The sequence below is a fragment of the Musca autumnalis genome, unplaced genomic scaffold (assembly GCF_047663935.1).
Source record: "Musca autumnalis isolate F117 unplaced genomic scaffold, ASM4766393v1 scaffold_1, whole genome shotgun sequence".
Lineage (NCBI taxonomy): Eukaryota > Metazoa > Arthropoda > Insecta > Diptera > Muscidae > Musca > Musca autumnalis.
Genome location: NW_027411644.1, coordinates 86,650,452 through 86,670,816, shown reverse-complemented (window position 1 = coordinate 86,670,816; position 20,365 = coordinate 86,650,452). Strand labels below are relative to the sequence as shown.

The window sequence follows — 20,365 nt, the reverse complement described above, 5'->3', positions numbered from 1 at the left end:
CATGAAACCAATAAAGCCATAGTTACAAATTGGCCTACCGTACCGAAAACCATTTCAATTGGCCACATTGTATTGAGGGTCAATAAATGAAAATGGTGCTGATGGCTAGCGTGGGTGCCCCTAACATGCTTAAATGCAGACATATTGCGAAAGAGTTGCATTGACTTGCTGAAAGGGGGGCCATAGCATTGCACCCACCGACTGAGTGCTGCAGGTAAGAAGAAAAACAATGACCAGCCAATAAGCCATATCTCAATGGGGGACTAAATGCTGGTGGTGTATTGTAAGGCTTATGGTTAACATTGGCTGGTGGTTGTTACAAAAAACAAACAACAACAACATTTACAATAACAAAAATATTGGCAACAAATATTGAATTAAGGTAAACAAGAAATAAACACTTAGACCCATTACCTGTATGGGGGAGATGACAACAATTTGACTAGCTGACTGGTTGAATGGCTAGCCGGTTAGTCAGTTAATCAGACTGACGGACTGACCGACCACATCAACCGCAACCAGTAAACGAAAATGTCAACAACGCCAACCAAAACGTCTGTCACAACAAATGAAATGCAAAATTTTGAAATAAATATTGGTTTTATGGTGATTTTTGCTAATTACGTGGCAACGGAATGCCTTTACAATCATTTTCACTGTCTGCCAGACTGGCTAAACCAACATCTCTTGTTTGTTGTTGTTGTTGCCCGTTTGGTTATAAGGAAATTAACAAAATTGTTATATAATAGGCATATTTACGCCGAAGCACCTTCATTTTCGTCGCTCACCCAATTGGCAAATGCGTTCAAACACCACCTGCACAGAGACGAAAAAAGAGCTCAAGAGCAATTTTGAAAACATGTTTCAGGGTTAAGTGCCCATGAAATCATTGCAAATCATCATTTTGAGCCAAGTTGCGGTTGTTTAGTGTGAATGAAAGAAAAAACAAGTAACGCAATTAATTGACCATTTAAAAGTCAATTACAGCTATGTCAAGTGCAACGAATTAAATGAAGTCATGGTTTGGCTAGAGATTTTCACAAAATGTGCGGTGGGATTTTTAAGTAAAAAAGTGGGACCTAGAATCAAATTGAAATGTAAACATTTTTCGAAATCAATAAATAAAAAAAATTTGATGTCTAGTTGGCCTTCTGGGAGAAGACCTACTGGTCTACTGTGGATAGACTGACCAAAAAATGATCATGTTCGAGAAGTGGTCGTCTATGAGAAGATGACCAATTGGTAATCTGTAAGATGAAGACCAAGTAGTATGCTATAACAATACCGAGTGGTCTTCTAAAAAAAGTCCAAGCGGTCTACTACAAGATGACCAAGTGGTCTTCCACAAAATAACCAACAGGTCTTCTATGAGAAAACCAACTGGACTTCTACGGAAGATCAAATTGTCTTCTAGAAAAAGTCCAACTAATCATACATGATAACACCTACTAGCCTTCAATGGGGAGATCACCTGGTCTTTTATAAGAAGATAAATTTGCATCCTATGAGAAGCCCAAATGATTTTTTATGAGAAACTTCTCTTCTATGAGAAGACCAACTGAACTATTTTGGGAAGACTGACTGGTCTTCTATTAAGTCCAGTTGGGTTTGTATGACAAGGTCTTCTATGATAAGACAGACTGGTCTACTATAAGAAGACTGACTTCTATGAGAAGAAGGCCAAGTGGTTGTCCATGGGCAGAAAATGTGTTCTACAAGATGACAACCAAGTAGTATTCGGTAAGAACACCGAGCGATCTTCTTAAGGAAGTCCCAGCCGTCTACTATGAGAAGACTACCTAGCCTCTTATGAAAAGACCAAATGGTATTATACGAGAAGACCAACTGGTATTCTATAAGAAGATCAACTGATCTTCTATAAGAAGACCAACTGATCTTCTATAAGAAGACCAAATTATCTTCAATGAGAAGACCAGCAGGTCTTCTATTAGCGGACCAATAGCTTTTCTATGAGAAGTCTAACTGGTCTTTTATAAGAAGACTACATTAACTGGTCTTATATGAGAAGTTCAACTCGTCTTCTATGAGAAGACCAAAAGGTCCTCAATGTAACGACCAAATGGTCTTCAATGAGAAGACAAAATGGTCTTCAATGGGAAGACCAAATGGTCTTCAATGTGAAGACCAACTGGTCTCCTATGAGAAGACAAACTGGTAGTCTCTGAGAAGACTAATTGGATTTCTATGAGAAAACAAACTAGTATTCTCCCTTTCAATTAAAGCAATGGTGCACAAGAAGAGAATGCTATTTTGGGTTTTTGTATGAGAAAGAGAGTTGTAGTTAACTTTTTCGTAAAGGCGCGTGCATGGCTGATTAAAGGGACAAATGGTCTTCAATGAGAAGACCAACTGATTTTCAATGAGAAGACCAACTGCTCTTCTATGAGAAGTCCATCTGCTCTTCTTTGAGGAGATCAACTGCTCTTCTTTGAGAAGACCAACTGTTCCCTATGAAAATACTATCTACTCTTCTTTGAGAAAACCAACTGCCCTTCTGTTAGAATACCAACTGCTTTTCTGTGAGAAGACCAACTGCTTTTCTCTGAGAAGGCCAACTGTTCATCAACTGCTCAAACCAACTGCTCTTCGTTGAAAAGACCAAGTGGTCTTTTCTGAAAAAGCCAACTGCACTTCTCTGAGAAGGCCAACTCCTCTTCTCGGAGAAGACCAATTCTTCTCCTCTGAGAAGTCCAACTGCTCTTCTATGAAACCAACTGTTTTTCTCTGAACAAAAACCAACTGCACTTCTCTGAGAAGATTAACCGCTATTATCTGTTCTTCTATAAGCAGACCATCATTTCTTCAATCAGAAGACCAACTGTTCTTCTGTAAGAAGACCAACTGTTCTTCTGTAAGAAGACCAACTGTTCTTCTATGAGAAGACCAACTGCTCTTCTAAAAGAAAACAACCTTATTTTCTTTGAGAAGACCAAATGCTGTTCTATGAGAAGACCAACTGCTCTTCTCTGAGAAGACCAACTGCTCTGCTCTGAGAAGACCAACTGCTCTTCTATAAGAAAATGCCCTTATTTTCGTTGAGAAGACCATATGCTGTTGTATGAGAAGACCAACTTCTCTTCTCTGGGAAGACCAACAGCTGTTCTTCTTCGAGAAGTGCAACTGCTCTTCTTTGAGGAGACCAACTGTTTTTCTTTGAGAAGACCAACTGCTCTTCCATGAGAAGTTCAACTGTTCTCTATGAAAATAATATCTACTCTTCTTTGAGAAGACCAACTGCCCTTCTGTTAGAATACCAAATGCTTTTCTGTGAGAAGACCAACTGTTTTTTCTCTGAGAAGGCCAACTGTTCATCATTAGGAAAATCAACTTCTCTTCGTTGAGGAGACCAAGTGGTCTTTTCTGAAAACACCAACTGCACTTCTCTGAGAAGACTAACTCCTCTTCTCGGAGAAGACCAATTGTTCTCCTCTGAGAAGACCAACTGCTCTTCCATGAGACTAACTGTTTTTCTCTGAAAAAAAACCAACTGCTCTTCTCTGAGAAGTCCAACTCCTGTTCTTATTTGACATAGATGGTCAAAATTACTCTTAAATATTTTTTAAGGGAAAAATAAAACAGCGTTTTTGTTAGAATTGTTATACCCTACACCACTATGTGGAAAGAGTATTATTTTACTTTTTAAATATTTTTAAAACACAGGCGACATCTAAACAATTACAAAAAACGATTTTATTAAAAATAAAATAACAAAACAACCCGTAAATATTTATTTATGTTGTAACAACGAAAAAGAGAAACAAACCACAGCAACGCTGGCGTGCGAGAAAGCCCATCTATGATATTTGAGAAGACCACATGTTCTTCCCTGCTCTCCTATGAGAAGCCCAACTGCTCTCCGATGAGAAGGCCAGATGCTCTTCTCTGAGAAGATCAATTGCTCTTCGTTGAAAAGACCAGCTGTTCTTCTCTGAGAATACCAACTGTGCCCATATTATAAGCACGGTTGCCATTGGGTAAACAAATTGTCTACCAAAATTTTCCGAAAATGTTACCAAAAAGTTACCAACAAATTAAATTTGCTATTTCGTTTGTTACACATCAAACTATGCATCGGAAACCCTGTAAAATGTATATATCATAGCACAATTACCCAGGTAGTGGTATCACACCAGCTGTTCGAATATGAAAAGTCAAATCCCTTTATAAAAAAATTATTTTTGTTGTAATTTCCCCAACAACATAAAGAAAATTTAGACATTACATATTAAACATTTTACGATACCACTACCTTGGTTATTGTGCCATGGTATATATTCTAGATCAAGGCAAATTTATAGAAGGTAGAAGTGACAATCAGCTATATTTTTCCTTTTTATACCCTATACCACAATGTGGAAAAGGGTATTATAAGTTTGTTTTGGTAAAAATTCATGTAACACCGCGAAATATTCGTCGGAGACCCCCAATGTGGTATACCAATCTTCATATCTCGACGAGATAAAGCGATTTTGAGATGTGTGTCCGTCCGTCTGTCCATTATAAATTGTAAACACGCTCCAGGCCGCAATTATGGACCGATAGTCACGAAATTTTGTATGGAGGTCGGGTTCAGATCAGAATAGATCCCTATTCTTATTGGTGATGATCGTGAAATATTTAGCGGGTGAAATGGACCAAAAACATAATATTTATCCAATATTCTAGCGGCTCTGTAGGTCTCAATAATAGTCCGATCAACGCGTAATTTTAAATAAGGTAAGAGTATATCACAAAGGAGAAGCTTGCAATTTGAGATGGCGATCGGATAATATTTAGAGGGTTAAATGGACCAAAACTTTTGCGTGAAATTTTTGAAAAATTTTAATATACAGCTTATATCTTAATTCCTTGAAGTGACTTTCCGGACAAGTGAAATATACTTGAAAGTGGAACGCTTGACCTTTCAATTGATGCCAATTATGCTGATGTGCATGATCAGATAACAGAGTTACAGCCTAATATATTCCGTTATTTGTTTGTAGTGTAATAATAAACTCGCTAGAAGTCGCAATTATACATCAATAGTCACGACATTTTGCACCGGATAAGAGTATAGGTCGAAAAAGATGCATACAATTTTGAATGATGATATTCTTTAGCGGGTGAAATGGACCATTACTTTTGTATGAAAAATATAAAAATTTTATTTTTGGTCGATATTTTAATTCCTTGAGGACATATATATTTCGCAAAGTAGCCTACATTTGGAAAAAAAACTACTGACCTTTCCTCTGATGTAAATTGCAATAAAGTGTTTACTAGATAACGGGCCTACTGCCTAGTATATAATGGGTTCTGTGTAGAGAACCACATTTTTATCCCATGCTACATATTGACTCTCCAAAAGTTTATGAAACACCACGAAATATTCGTCCTAGACCCCTTATTTGGTATGTCAAAATTCATATCTCGACGAGATAAAGCGATTTAGCGATGTGTGTCCGTCAATTAAAAATTGTAAACAAGCTTAAGGCCGCAATTATGGACCGATTGTAACGAATTTTTTAAGGAGGTTGGGTTCGGGCCAGAATAGAAATGATTAGTTTTTGGTGATGATCGTGAAATGTTCAGGGGATGAAATGGACCAAAAACAAAATTCAAAAATGTAGGTCAAAATAATAACCCGCAAAATTTTAAACAAAGTTTGAGTTTATGATGAAGAAGAAGCGTACAAACCAACGTGAAGATCAGATAATACTAAGCGGGTTAAATTGACTGAAACTTTTGTGTGAAGGTGGTAAAAATTTCAATAACGTAGCGGTTAAACAACGGAAGTAGTAGTACATAAGTGGGTTTCATTACATTTTAGTTTGTGTGAACTAAATTTTCCTTTCCTGCTAGAAAAATGTCTTTGTCATGCTAGATAACTTTTTGGTTTTGGTCATAAGTATTATACATTACATCTCTGATATTTGATAATTAAATTTTCACAATCATTGAAAAGAAGTTCAGTGGAGAGCGATTGTCCAGTGATAGTGGTATAGGGTATCCCATAGTCGGCTCCGTCCGACTATAGACTTTTCTTACTTGTTTTTTGTAACTTTGGTTTTCAAAATGTAATAGGGTCTACTCGTGGAATTTGAAACTTCGAAATTTACTACCATGAAATACTTCTTTTCATCATAAACGTGTAACAAAAATTACCTACGGGAGTTCTGAATGCGTTATATTTACATTTTTATTAAAATTTATTCTATTTTAGATGACTTTCAAAATTTATTTATGTTTTCCCTAAAAAAAAAATTTGGAACGACCCTATTATTCAATATTTATCTTTGACAATTAATTTTCAATAACAACAATGTTGTTTTTGTAAATTTGTTAGTTGTTGTAATTCATGCATATACTTTATATGAATTTGCCTTGTTCTAGATCAAGGCATATTTATATGAGGTAAATGCATGAATTACAACAACTATCAAATTTACAAAAACAACATCGTTGTTATTGAAAATTTAATGTCAAAAAAAAATATTGAATAATGGGGTCGTTCTAAAAATTTTCTCAGGAAAAACATAAATACATTTTGCAAATATAAAGCATACAGAACTGTCGCAGGTCATTGTTATTACACGTTTAATTTTATGGCAGCAAAATTCGATGTTTCAAATTTCATGAGTGGACCCTATTACATTTTGAAAACCAATGATCTGTTCCAGTACTGCAAAAACCTACTAATTTTTACTATTTTTTTTTTTCGATACATAAAGGAAAAAATATTATCGTAGTAAAAAAAAAGTAGCTTCTTGCAGGTTCTGGAACAGAGCATTTATAATTTGTTCAATCAAAACTTAAAAAAGTTACCAAACCAAAAACGAAGTTACCAAGTTACCAACCCTATAAAGAGTTACCAAATTTGGTAATATTCTACCAACTGTGGCAACCGTGATTACTTTTCGAAGTTATCTACATATTTTTTCCACAAAAAAAAGTTTTCCCATTTAATAGTAATAAAAACATAAATCCCATACACCCTCACTTCGTCGTCTTTAACATGACATTAACCCTCCTCCCACCGCCACAATTTAATAATATTTGAATTTGAAAAATGTGTCTACAATGTCACATTGATAGCCAATGATTGATTGATTGATAGTCAGATAGAGAGTTCAGAGATAGATGGATTGATTGAATGACTGAGTGAATGAATGAAATGATTTCTATAAAACGGCAAAAACATGGGAAATGGGGTGAGAAGAAAACTGGAGATTCATTAAAAAACGATAAAATTCTATGGGCAAAAACATAAAAATAAATTCAAATAAAGTGGAAGATGAAGCAGAAAAAAATTGTAATAGTATAATTGGCATAGAAATGTTGCAGCTATTCAAATTGTTGATGAATATCTTTCGGATGTTAAGCTTTTAGAGTGAGAGTGAGAGAGATAGAGAACTAGAGAGGAAAAATATATAAAAATGCTGCCAATTTGTTATTTAATTAGATTTTGGTGGGAGTGAGACAATGGCGAGACATTTTTTTCTGTTACGAATAAATTTACAATTGTAGTGTTTTTTTTTATTTTATTTTTCAATTGATATAATCAATCATAGCTGCTTATGACAAGTTTATTTGTAAATAGGTTTTTTTGTTCTTCTATTAACAAAATTTGCTGCAAATTGAGTTCATTTGGAGGGATTTAAATGTTTTTTATCTTATTTTGAATATAGTATTTTAAATCAAATTACCTTTTTATATGCAATTTAGGGAATTTTTTGCAGGGTAATAAATCCAATCTGAAACAATAAAATAAAAATAATAATATTAAAATTTAAAATAAAGCATAAAATTTAAAAAGCAAAATAAAATATAAAAGAGTGCGCCTTAATTATTTTAAATGAAAGGTGCTTACACCTCGGAAGTTTTTGCGGATTCTGAAACTACAATGTTCATGATGAGAAAAATCAAAAAAATCACCGGAGGGATTACAAATAAATCGCGGTCAAAGTTCAAATTTTTAGGGCTTTATTATGTTTTCACGATTTTGCTAAAAAAAAACCGCAAGCCTTATCAAAAAGGAATTAGAGAAAATGTTGTAGCTGGGAAAATTCTCCACAAGGTTGACCTTAATAGTATTTTCGTTGGTTTTACCATTTTTGAGATATAAAAGTTCAAATTGGGACAATGCACTATCATTATCGTCTCCTTATAAAACAATGTCAAGACTAACTTTTAATGAAAACCGCTTACACAGGGCAAGTTTTTGTGGATTCTGAAACAGCAATGTTCACAGATAAGAAAAATCCAGAAACAAGAAAAAATCGCTGGAGGAAATTTGAAATAAATCTCGTTCAAAGTTCACATTAGACTTAACAGGCACAGCGAATACAAGTTGTTGCAAAAACTAGAAGCGATTCGAAAGCAGCAGCATTTTTTTCTGAAATGTATTCGTCCACATTCGAAACGGATCTATAGGCCTAGGTACATAAGAAGCCTCGCCTACTTCTTACTTGCTTCTGATAAAGGAATAAAAAAGAAAAGGGCAACCTAGTTCGAAAATTGGCTAGGCCTTCTTTATTCTTTTATCGGAAGCAAGGAGGCGAGGCTTCTTATGTATCTAGGCCTTAACTCACGTAGAAATATTACGATGTGCAAAGTATGGACCTAATCGGTTTCGAGAGTTATTATGCTCACCATTTTAGGGAAAAGTTTTGAACTTTGATGGGGGAGGTACATGAAGGAGTGGACCGATATGACCCATCTTTGAACTTAAACTAAGTTTAGACAAAAATCCGTTCGAGAGTTACCGTGCGCTCCAGCGGGACAGACAGACGGACATTGCTACATCGACTCCATCGGCCCAACATACATGGGGTCTTAAACCATTATTTTGATGAGGCACATTTTTGTCGAACATATGCAATGCATATACCCTCGTTAGCATAAAAACTGAGGCTATAAATATTACGAGATGCCAAGTTTGGTTCAATCTTGGAAGACAAATGGGTCGATTAATAGAAGGCACTCCGTCCTAGAACACTACATGATCTGTATATAGATCACCTGGGCTTTTCATAGAAGACCAATTGGTCTTCTACAAGAGAAAAACCACTTGGTCTCCTAATAGAAGTCCATTTGGTCTTTTCATGAAGTCCTCGAATAGACGACAGGGCCACTGTTTCCTTAAATAGAAAATTACCTGGTCCTTGTACTACGGCCGCCTGGACTTCTCATAGCCGGTTAGTTGGTCTTCACATTGAATGCCAGTTAGTGACCTCACAGAAGACCAGTTTGTCTTTCTCATGGAAGAACAGTTGGACTTCTCATAAAAGACTACTTGGTATTCTCAGGGAAGAACAGATGGTATTTTTATAAAAGAAACTCAATGTGTCTTCTCATAGAACAGCAGTATGGCTTCTCATAGAAGAGCGGTTAGTCATCTCAAAGAAGAGCAGTAGGTCCTGTCACAGACAAGCAGTTGGTCTTCTCATAGAAGACCAGTTTTTTTCCTATAGAAATGGTCTTCTCATAGAAGAACAGTTGATCTTCTCATAGAAGAACAGTTGATCTTCTCATAGAAGAGCAGTTGCTCTTTTCATAGAAGAAGATCAGTTGCTCTCTTCATAGAAGAAGAGCAAATGCTCTTCTCACAGATGACTAATGTCTTTCCATTAAAAGTCTTCTCAGTTGCTCTTCTCATAGAAGAGCCGTTGCTCTTCTCATAGAAGAGCAGTTGCTATTCCTGTTAGAAGAGCAGTTACTCTTCTCATAGTAGAGCAGTTGCCCTTCTCTTAGAAAATCAGTTGCTCTTCTCATAGAAGAACAGTTGCTCATCTCATAGAATAGCAGTTGCTCTTCTCATAAAAGAGCAGTTGCTCTTATCATAGAAGAGCAGTTGCTCTTCTCATAGAAAAGCAGTTGCTCTTCTCATAGAAGAACAGCTGCTGTTTTCATAGTAGAGCAGCTGCTCTTCTCATAGTAGAGCAGCTGCTCTTCTCTTAGAAAAGCAGTTGCTCTTCTCATAGAAAATCAGTTGCTCTTCTCATAGAAGAACAGTTGCTCATCTCATAGAATAGCAGTTGCTCTTCTCATAAAAGAGCAGTTGCTCTTATCATAGAAGAGCAGTTGCTCTTCTCATAGAAAAGCAGTTGCTCTTCTCATAGAAGAACAGCTGCTGTTTTCATAGTAGAGCAGCTGCTCTTCTCATAGTAGAGCAGCTGCTCTTCTCGTAGAAGAGCAGTTGCTCTTCTCATAGAAAAGCATTTGCTCTTCTCATAGAAGAGCAGTTGCTATTCTCTTAGAAGAGCAGGTACTCTTCTCATAGAAGAACAGTTGCTCATCTCATAGAATAGCAGTTGCTCTTCTCATAAAAGAGCAGTTGCTCTTATCATAGAAAAGCAGTTGCTCTTCTCATAGAAAAGCATTTGCTCTTCTCATAGAAGAACAGTTGCTCTTCTCATAGTAGAGCAGCTGCTCTTCTCTTAGAAAAACAGTTGCTCTTCTCATAGAAGAGCAGTTGCTCTTCTCATAGAAAAGCATTTGCTCTTCTCATAGAAGAACAGTCGCTCTTCTCATAGAAGAGCAGTTGCTCTTCTCTTAGAAAAGCAGTTGCTCTTCTCATAGAAGAACAGTTGCTCATCTCATAGAATAGCAGTTGCTCTTCTCATAGAAGAGCGGTTGCTGTTCTCATATAAGCAGAGCTCCGATACACTTGCGAGTGAAAATTTGGGGGGAAGCGGTAATTTTGTTTGGGTGCAATATTTTTGGTGGTTGTGGGGCAAGTTTAGTTGGGGTGGGATAAATTTTTGTTTGGTGTTGGGGAGGGGGCAATTTTCCCCCCTCAGCTTGCTCGAATTAGAGAAGAGTTTCACTCGCGTGTGGAATTCGAACGAGTATTCGGAGCTCTGCATATAAGAGCAGTTGCACCTTTTTATAGAACACCAGTCGGTCTTCTCATGGAATACCAGTATGTCTTCCCATAGAACACCAAGTCGTCTTCTCATAGAACACCATTTGTCCTTCAGTTGGTCATCGTATAGAAGACAATTTGGTCTTTTCATATAGGACCTATTGTCCTTCTCATACAAGATTAGTTGGTCTTCTCATAGAACACCAGTTGATCTTCTGATAGAAGACCAGTAGTCATTCTCAGAACAGATCTCACAAAAGGCCAATTAATTTTTTCATAGAAGGTCACTTTTATTAGAGGCCACTTATTCCGCTTGTACAACAGATTCTTCTTATGAAATTTGCAGAGTCTGGCAAAAGGCTTAAATACATATTAGAAGCTTCACTTTCAGTTGTAGATATAGTATGGCCTATGTTATGTGGTTAATCAGCGGTCTGCATATCAAATTCAAGTTCAAATAATTAAATCACCATTGTCGTTGTGTGTTCAATTATTTGTTCTAAGGTTACAATGTTTCAATATTGTTTTTTTTTTCTTTTAAACATCCATTTCAAATGTGAACATTTTTAAATGCAATATTTTATGAGAATTGATTAATTTTTAATACAAATTAAATACGTAATACAGCACCTGACGAACTCAACAAGCATCAGAATTTCCATAACAAACATATTTTATGAAAACCTAATAATCTTGGAATTGTTTTAAAAATATTGAAGTTTCACATTGTAGCATTTGTGGTGGCCAGTTTACCACATGTAACAGAATCTGCAAGTGCATATGTATTGAATTCCAATAAAACATGAATTAAAAACCACTTTGACCTTAAGACGACATACACACATACATATGTACATGCTTATGTGTTTTGATATAAACTGAATGGGTGTCTAAAATTGTTCATTTGATTTCACTTTTAATATAAGTACAAATATGTATGTATGTAAATGTGTGACTATGTTTTATAGAGAAATCAACAAAATATCGAAAAAAGAACTCTGTTTTTATGCGGCTGGCTCAAAAATGTTGTTGGCAAATTTAATTACGCGTAAATGAGCCAATGTTGTAACTGGTAGTTTGTTTGTTAGATTTTGTTGTTGTTGTTTTGCTTAACAGAAACCTGATACTTTACTTTGCAAGTTTAAGATGGGAGACATGGAGATTTTAATGGCCAATGACGAGTAGATTTTATGTGCTTATTGTTTTTTTAGTGTCGTTTTCTTAGCACATTGTTGTTAAATTCAATATTAGTTCCTCAATAATCGTTGTAATGTTATATAAGCAAAAATAATTTCATATTTTATTACAACGTAGTAAGTGACTTTGTGTACTTAGTCATCGTAATGCCTAACATTTTATTTATTTTTTATATTTAATTCCTTTAGAATAAACAAATCTTGACAATTTGTTCAGTTCATTATGCACTCAGCCTTATGGCTTAAAAGGGGTATATGCACTCGGGTACTCTGGAAAATGTGCTTTATCGAAAAAAACGGGCGAAAAAACCAAATTGGTTTCAGACAATTCGAATCCACGAGAACTCTCGAACGTACCCAGCAAAAAAAGTCCTCCCAAAATCATGGGTTTTGTAAGGGATTTTTGGCAGCCGTAACTACTCGCAAACCCCCTTTCTTCCCCATTATTTTTACAAGGGCATGTCGCACTCAGTTTGTAGTTATTTTATGACCACTAGAATAACTAGTTATTCTGTGGCCACTAGAAGTTGAAAAGTAAGTAGAAAAAAATTCTATTTTGGAAACAGTTGATGAAGAGATTTTTTTAATTTCATCACACTTTCTTACTTTTATTTTACTTTATTTTATTTCGATCGCTGTGCGAGTTGAACACACGAACCCTTTGATTTCTAGCCAAAGACACTACATACTATGCCACGCACACGAACATTAAGGGTTGCTTAAGAACTTAAATGTGCAGTGAACATGTGCACCACGAATTGTTATTTTTTAATAAAAACAAGTAAAAAAGCGTTAAGTTCGGCCGGGCCGAACTTTTCATACCCTCCACCATAAAATATTCTGAACTAAAATGGAATAATTAGTTTTCATTCGTGTCCCCAACTGTAAGTGGGTACGTTAAAATGTCAGATAATGTACATAAAATGTTTCATTCGGTAGGCCCTTTTTTATGGTGCCTATATCTAACTATGTATGTTGAAAATTTTTGGTGGGCTAGAAATTGGGAGGTACCGTTATATAGGGGTTATAATACAACATGGACCTATGTTGACAGTTTTTGATGGGAGCCTTTAATGTCAAATAACTCCTAATTCGGTTGTAGCTATAATCCTTTAAAATACCGAAAATCGGTACATAACGTGGGAACTTCAAATGTCATTAACAGCTAGTTCGGGGGTATGTGGGCTATACGAAAATATGAACTTAAATGAACAATTTTTGTTGGCTTTTAAATTTCAAATTACAGAAAGTTCGTCCAAAAAATAAAGCTGAGGTACGGAAAATCGGGAGGTTTGTTTTGGGGCTATACCAAAACATGGACCTACGTTCTGTTAAACATTTTAAGTAAAATCCTCAAAGTACCGAAAATCGGGAAGTATCGTTATATTGGGGTTATGTTGAAAATTGTTGATGCAGATGTGTGGTGACCACTACAACCTTCAAATGTCAAATTACAGTTAGTTCGGTTAAAAATTTTAGCTAAAATTGCCAATTACTGAAAATTGGGAGGTACCGTTATATGGGAGCTATATCCGAACATGGACCTATGTTGACAATTTTTTATGGAGAGGTGTTGTGACCACTAAGAACTAAGAATTACAGAGAATTCGGTTAAAACTTGTAGGTAAAATTCTCAAAATACCGAAAATCCGTTATATGGGCATACTGAAATCCGTTATACCGAGGTACCATTATATGGGGCTATACCAAAACATGGACCTACGTTCATAATTATTTCGAATATAAGTTTTTTGGTCACTTAGAACCCTACATATCACACTATAGCTAATTCGGTCTAGAAATGTGAATTTAAACGTCAAAATACCTTTAATCGGGCGGTAATGTCTATGGGGGCTCTTCCAAAACATGGACCTATGTCCACTAGTTATATAAGTTTATTGACATTTAAGAACCCTAAATGTCAATTTATAGCTAAATCGGTCTGTAAATGTAACTAAAAACGTCAAAATGCCATAAATCGGGGGTACCGTTATATGGGGGCTATACCAAAACGTGGACCTATGTACACAACTTTTGTTATATAAGTTTAGTGACGCTTAAGAGCCCTAAATGTCAAATTAGAGCTATATCGGTCTGAAAATGTAGCTAAAAGCGTCAAAATACCGTAAATCAGGGGGTACCGTTATATGGGGGCTATACCAAAATGTGGACCTATGTCCACAACTTTTGTTATATAAGTTTATTGACACATAGGAACCCTAAATGTCAAATTATAGCTACATCGGTCTGAAAATGTAGCTAAAAACGTCAAAATACCGTAAATCGGGGGGTACCGTTATATGGGGGCTATACCAAAACGTGGACCGATATAGCCCATCATCGAACTTGACCAGCCTGCAAACAAAAGACGCATTTTCCCAAAATTGCAGCGTCCTATCTCCATTTTTGTGGATGCTAGAGTGATTACCACAGACGGACGGACGTGCACAGATCGACTCAGAATTTTACCCTGATCAAGAATATATATACTTTATAGGGTCGCAAATGAGTATTTCAATGCGTTACAAACGGAAAAACAAACTTAATATACCCTTCATACTATGGTGGAGGGTATAAAAACTCGTGTGCCGACAGTGAGCGTTGAACACACAACCCTAGGATTTATAGTCGGACACACACTCACTGTGCCACCGTCCTCATTACTTAGTGAGAAGCAAAGTAAGTAGGTTTGCCTTGTAATTTTTTTAAGAAGTATCCCATTACTTTTCAGATTACTTGTAATGGGAAAAGAAGCTTGTTTACATTACTTTGTAATGGGTTACGTAATGACTACTGGATCCGAATTTTTGCTGGTTAGTAACTTATTTGGTCCTAGATAATATTTTTTTAAACATAGATAATTTTTTAGCATACGTTATATCGGTCCCCTCCATTCGCTTAAATGAAGTTATATGATTTTGAAAGACAATATAATCAGATTCTTCCTGGAGTTTGTATTTTCTGAGATAATGGATCTTAAGCTCTCAAAAGTCAAAGAGCCACCAACTCAAATAGATTACAGTATCTCCAAACATACATTAAAATCGAAGATGAGCCGTATCCGTAACTACCCACTGACATCTCCCTTACAAAATGTTCAGAAATTTGGCTTTAAAGGCTGTTCTCGGAAGATGTTTAAATATTTACCAAGGTAATCTTTGCTAAACTTCATCAGTCTTATGGTTAATAAGTACACTTTAATACTTAGTCATATCTGTCTGTCGCGGTGGATGATTAACACGACAACACTCTAATAGAGAAGGCGATTTAGTCCAAACAGTGTAGGTATATCGTAATATTTCTTCCAAACATGGTTCAAGGCCGAAGATGAAATTCCGAAATTGAAGTTCCGAAATTTTTAAACATTACATTGTGGTCCTTTATACCTACTTTCTGACATACAAACAAGTCTAAAACAAGTGAAAAATAATCAATCAGCCTTGTCGACAGAGATGTACCCCAAACATTTATTAACTGAAACTTTCATCTATTGACAATATCGAATCGAATCGACCTCCAGTCATTTCAGTTGATCATCGTAACAAAAAGGTTATGGAAAAATATGTCAGGAAGAATGGATATGCCCACAAACACATAATATCGCCACAAGGTGTAACATCGGTATACATTTCTAAAGGATCTTTCCCTAAACAGCACATAAACCAAAATTTTAAACTTTTGCGGAGGAGGTACTATATGGAGTAGACCGATATTGTCCATGTTCGAACTGTATCTAGGATTCACAGAAATTTTACGATGTGCCATGATGTGAGGGCAGCGAGTACAACTTATTACAAGAAAAACCAAAGGGATACGCGATGAGGTCTTAAACTGCACTTTTCCGAAATTTTGTGGGGAACCTGAAGGAGAGGAAAAATAATATGTTCTTTTCAACTCACAGAATTCGAAGAATTCTTAGTTGATACGTGCTGACATGTTGCAAAATATTTTGATTTTGGTGTTTCTTTGGAAAAGCCGAAAAGTGAGTGTGATTCTCATTCATATGAGAATACTAGACACTTAAAGAGTTCGGTTTTTCGCTAAAAAGGCATCATTTCAAAAACTGAGAAGCCAATTGATAATTCCCTTCGCCGGGATGAAATCATGATATTGGTAGCGATCAGTAAAATTTTGCAACACTGTCAGTTCGTTTTGAAAAACATTACTCTCTGTAATAGAGGGTAATAAATGAAGTTGAGCCAATGGGGGAATACTCCACTCATACAATAGAAAAATAATATTTTAAAAAAATTCACGAATTTTAAAAAATATTTTTTTTAATACAAGATTTGTGAAAGAAAGTGCTTTAAAAACCCTTACGATTTTTAAAAAAAATCTTTAAAAAAAATTGAATTTTTGGAAAAATCTTTAAAAAAAATTTAGAATTTTTGGAAAAAAATCTTTAAAAAATCCACGATTTTTGAAAAAATCTCTTTTAAAAAATCCACGATTTTTTTTTTAAATGTTAATTAAAAATTCACGATTTTTGAAAAAAATCCTCCTTAAAAATCCACGATATTCTTCAAAAAAATCCATAATTTTTGAAAATAAATATTCTTTGAATATTTAAAAAATCATCTTCTTTTAAAAAATCTTCTTAAAAAATCCATTATTTTTGAAAAAAATCTTCTTAAAAAACGATTTTTGAAAAAAAAAATCTTTAAAAGTTCATGATTTAAAAAAAAAAAATATTCTTTAAAAATCCAGGATTTTAAAAAAAATATTCTTTAAAAATCCAGGATTTAAAAAAAAAAATATTCTTTAAAAATCCAGGACTTTTGAAAAGAATATTTATTCTTTAAAAAATCCACGATTTTTAAAAAAATCCTCTTTAAAAATCCATGATTTTTGAAAATAAATATTCTTCAAAAAATCCATGATTTTTGAAAATAAATATTCTTTAAAAAATCCATGATTGCTGAAAAAACTCCTTGCAAAATTCAAGATTTTTGAAAAAATATTCTTTAACAAATCATAGATTTTTTAAAAGATTTAAAAAAAAATTAAAAAATCCACCATTTTAAAAAAATTCTTCTTAAAAAATTCACGATTTTTTTAAAATTTAAGATTTCTAAAAAAAAATATTCTTTAAAAATCCAGGATTTTTGAAAAGAAAAAAAATCTTTAAAAAATCCACGATTTAAAAAAAATATTTTTTAAAAAATCCACGATTTAAAAAAAATATTTTTTAAAAAATCCACGATTTAAAAAAAATATTTTTTAAAAAATCCACGATTTAAAAAAAATATTTTTTAAAAAATCCACGATTTAAAAAAAAATATTTTTTAAAAAATCCACGATTTAAAAAAAAATATTTTTAAACAAATCCACGATTTGTGAAAAAGAAAATTCTTTAAAAAATCCACGATTTGTGAAAAAGAAAATTCTTTAAAAAATCCACGATTTTTGAAAAAAATAAATATTCTTTAAAAATCCACGATTCGTTAAAAGAATATTCTTTAAAAAACAAAAACCTTTAAAAAAATCCAATATTCTTTTTTTAAGAATAGATTTTTGAAAAATATTCTTTAAAAACCATAATGCATGAAAAAATATTCTTTAGAAATCTTCTTTAAAAATCCACGATTTTTTTAAAAATCTTCTTTAAAAATCCACGATTTTTTAAAAATCTTATTTAAAAATCCACGATTTTTTAAAAATCCACGTTTTTTTAAAATCTTATTTAAAAATCCACGATTTTTTAAAAATCTTCTTCAAAAACTCACGATTTTTTAAAAAACCCACTTTAAAAATCCACTACTTTTTTGAAAAAATATTCATAAAAAATTCTTAAAAATATACGAACTTTAAAAAAAATCTTTATTAAAATCCGCGATTCTTTAAAAAAATCTTTTTTAAAATCCGCGATTCTTTAAAAAATTCTTTTTTAAAATCCGCGACTATTTAAAAAAATCTACTTTAAAAATCCGCGATTTTTGAAAAAATATTGTTTAAGAATCAAAGATTTTTTAAAAAATCTTCTTTAAAAATCCACCATTTTTTTAAATTATTCTTTAAATATCCATGGCGATTTATTTTGTGATTCCTGTTTCCCGGGAATGACAAAAACCGGGAAACCCCAAAACCCTACAAATTTTGTATTTTTTTTTAATCGTGCTTTTTACAGAATATTTTTTAGAAAATCGTGGATTTTTTTAAAAATATTTTATTTCAAGAACCGTAGAGTTTTTAAAAATATTTCATTTAACAAATGCTAAATTAATTTTTTTAAATCAAAGAGTTTTTAAAAAATATTTGTTTTTAAAAAATTGTGGATCTTTTATATACTTTTTTAATTCGTGGATTTTTGTAATGTATTTTTTTAATTTTTTCTAAAGAAATAATCTAGGATTTTTTACGTATTTTTTTTTTTGAAAATCGTTTATTTTTGTTAAAGAAATTTTTCAAAAACGTGCATGTTTTAAAGTAAGTTTTATCAAAAATTGCTGATGTTTTAAAAATCCTAATTTTCTTAAAGATTTTGATTCCAAAATCTTATATGCTTTAAAGATTTTTTCAAAAAATCCTAAATTTTTTAAAGATTTTTTCCAAAATCCTAAATTTTCTAAAGATTTTTTTCAAAATCCTACATTTTTTAAAGAACATTTTTCTAATAATTGTGGGTATTTTCATATTTCTTTCTTTTCAAATTTGTTAAATAATACTTTTACAACAATAGTGGATTTTTTAAAAATATATTTTTTTTTTCAAATAGTTTAAATAATATTATTTTTAAAAATCCATGATTTTTAAAAAATCTTCTTCAAAAATCTACTTTAAAAATACACGAAATTTTAAAAATCTTTAAAATCCGCAATTTAAAAAAATATACTAAAATACACGATTTTTAAAAATAATTTGTTAAAAAATCCACGAATTTTTAAACAATCCACGTTTTTTGTTTTTTTAACCAATTTTGAAACAAAATTCTTTAAAAAAATCCATAATTTTTGAAAAAATATTCTTTAAAAAATCCACAATTTTTGAAAATAAATGAAAACGTTGGGATATCGTTAACATTTAAGATTTTTAAAATAGGTATAAATTGGATATTCTGATTTTTAAAATAGGTATAAATTGGATATTCTGGGCTGTATAAAACAGTTCCTAGCTATCATAGCCTATACGATGCATCCATGCAAAGTCCTATTTCTTAATTCAGGCGTTTGTTAGAGAAGTATTTATTAAGCTAACTATTATTTTGAACCATGATTATGATCAAGTTTGTATAGTTATTATATTATCTTTCCAATATAAGGAAATCTTCTAATATTTACTGCCTCTTAAATATAAAAAACCTTCATTCTTAAGGCTACTGTAATTCAACATTTATCAGTGAAAATTTTAGCTTTTTTTTTTTTTTTTGATGTCATTGTGTCTGAAGTTGCTTTAACTTAAACCCGCTTGCAACTATTTATGCAGAATCAGCGATCAATCTACTAAACGATTGACTCTCCGACTAGCTAGCTGGCTAAAAACACGATCTGTACTTGTTTGTACAGTTCAAATTACTACAAATCGTAAATTGTCCGACTTATGCTAACTAATAAAATCTAGTGGCAGAAATCCACTATATTTGTGACTAAACTAGTCACAGGGGCAGACTAAAACTGTTTGTATGGTTGTTCAACAATTTGTGGTCGGAGGGGTGATGGGCTCGGTTGCATATTGTAATGTTATAAAGTCAAAATAATTACAAGGAAAACCACTGCAGAAGTGCAACAAGCAAGCAGTAACAAGCTGCATTGTTGTTGTCATCAATATTGTTACTTTTGTTGCTGTTATTGTTTTTATTCTCATCGCTACATCGAAATCGAAAGACAAGGTCAATGCATGATAGACTGGTGGCGGCATATTATGTGAGGTAGGCATTCAGCAGCAGCTTGTTTTGCTTGTAAATTCGTGTTTAGTTACAGTTGAAGGTGGTTATAAAGAACGCCAGTTATTTTTACACCTTCAAAGAGGAAGTTTTAACGGGAAATTTTGTAATATAGTTTTTGGTAATATTGTAATATATTTTTTATAGCCATATCCAACTGTATGCCTTCTTCTTATGTTTTATTTTGTAATTTTATACACAGAATTCTGTAAATTATATTTACAAAAATTTCTGTATTTTTTGCTTATGAGGATCTCTTCGTAGCGGTCTTAACCATGTCCGATTAAAAAACTTGATTTGTTTCTTTACGGCAATCAAAATCACGTTTGATTTTATTTAAGTTTCTTGCTTTTGGCAAATTCTTATTTTTGGCGGATTTTTTGAAAACACTTGGCATTTGTTTGACAAGAGGGTCAGAAGGAG

General features: G+C 33.2%; 1 protein-coding gene across 1 annotated transcript in view; it reads right to left on the bottom strand.

Annotated features, from left to right (window-relative positions):
• Positions 1–20,365, bottom strand: part of wat (waterproof) — a 225,089-nt gene that overhangs the window by 140,938 nt on the left and 63,786 nt on the right. Inside the window, exon 2 of the mRNA XM_073984023.1 lies at positions 7,707–7,754. The gene's annotated coding sequence lies outside the window, so the exon portion shown is untranslated. The remainder of the gene's footprint in view (positions 1–7,706; positions 7,755–20,365) is intronic.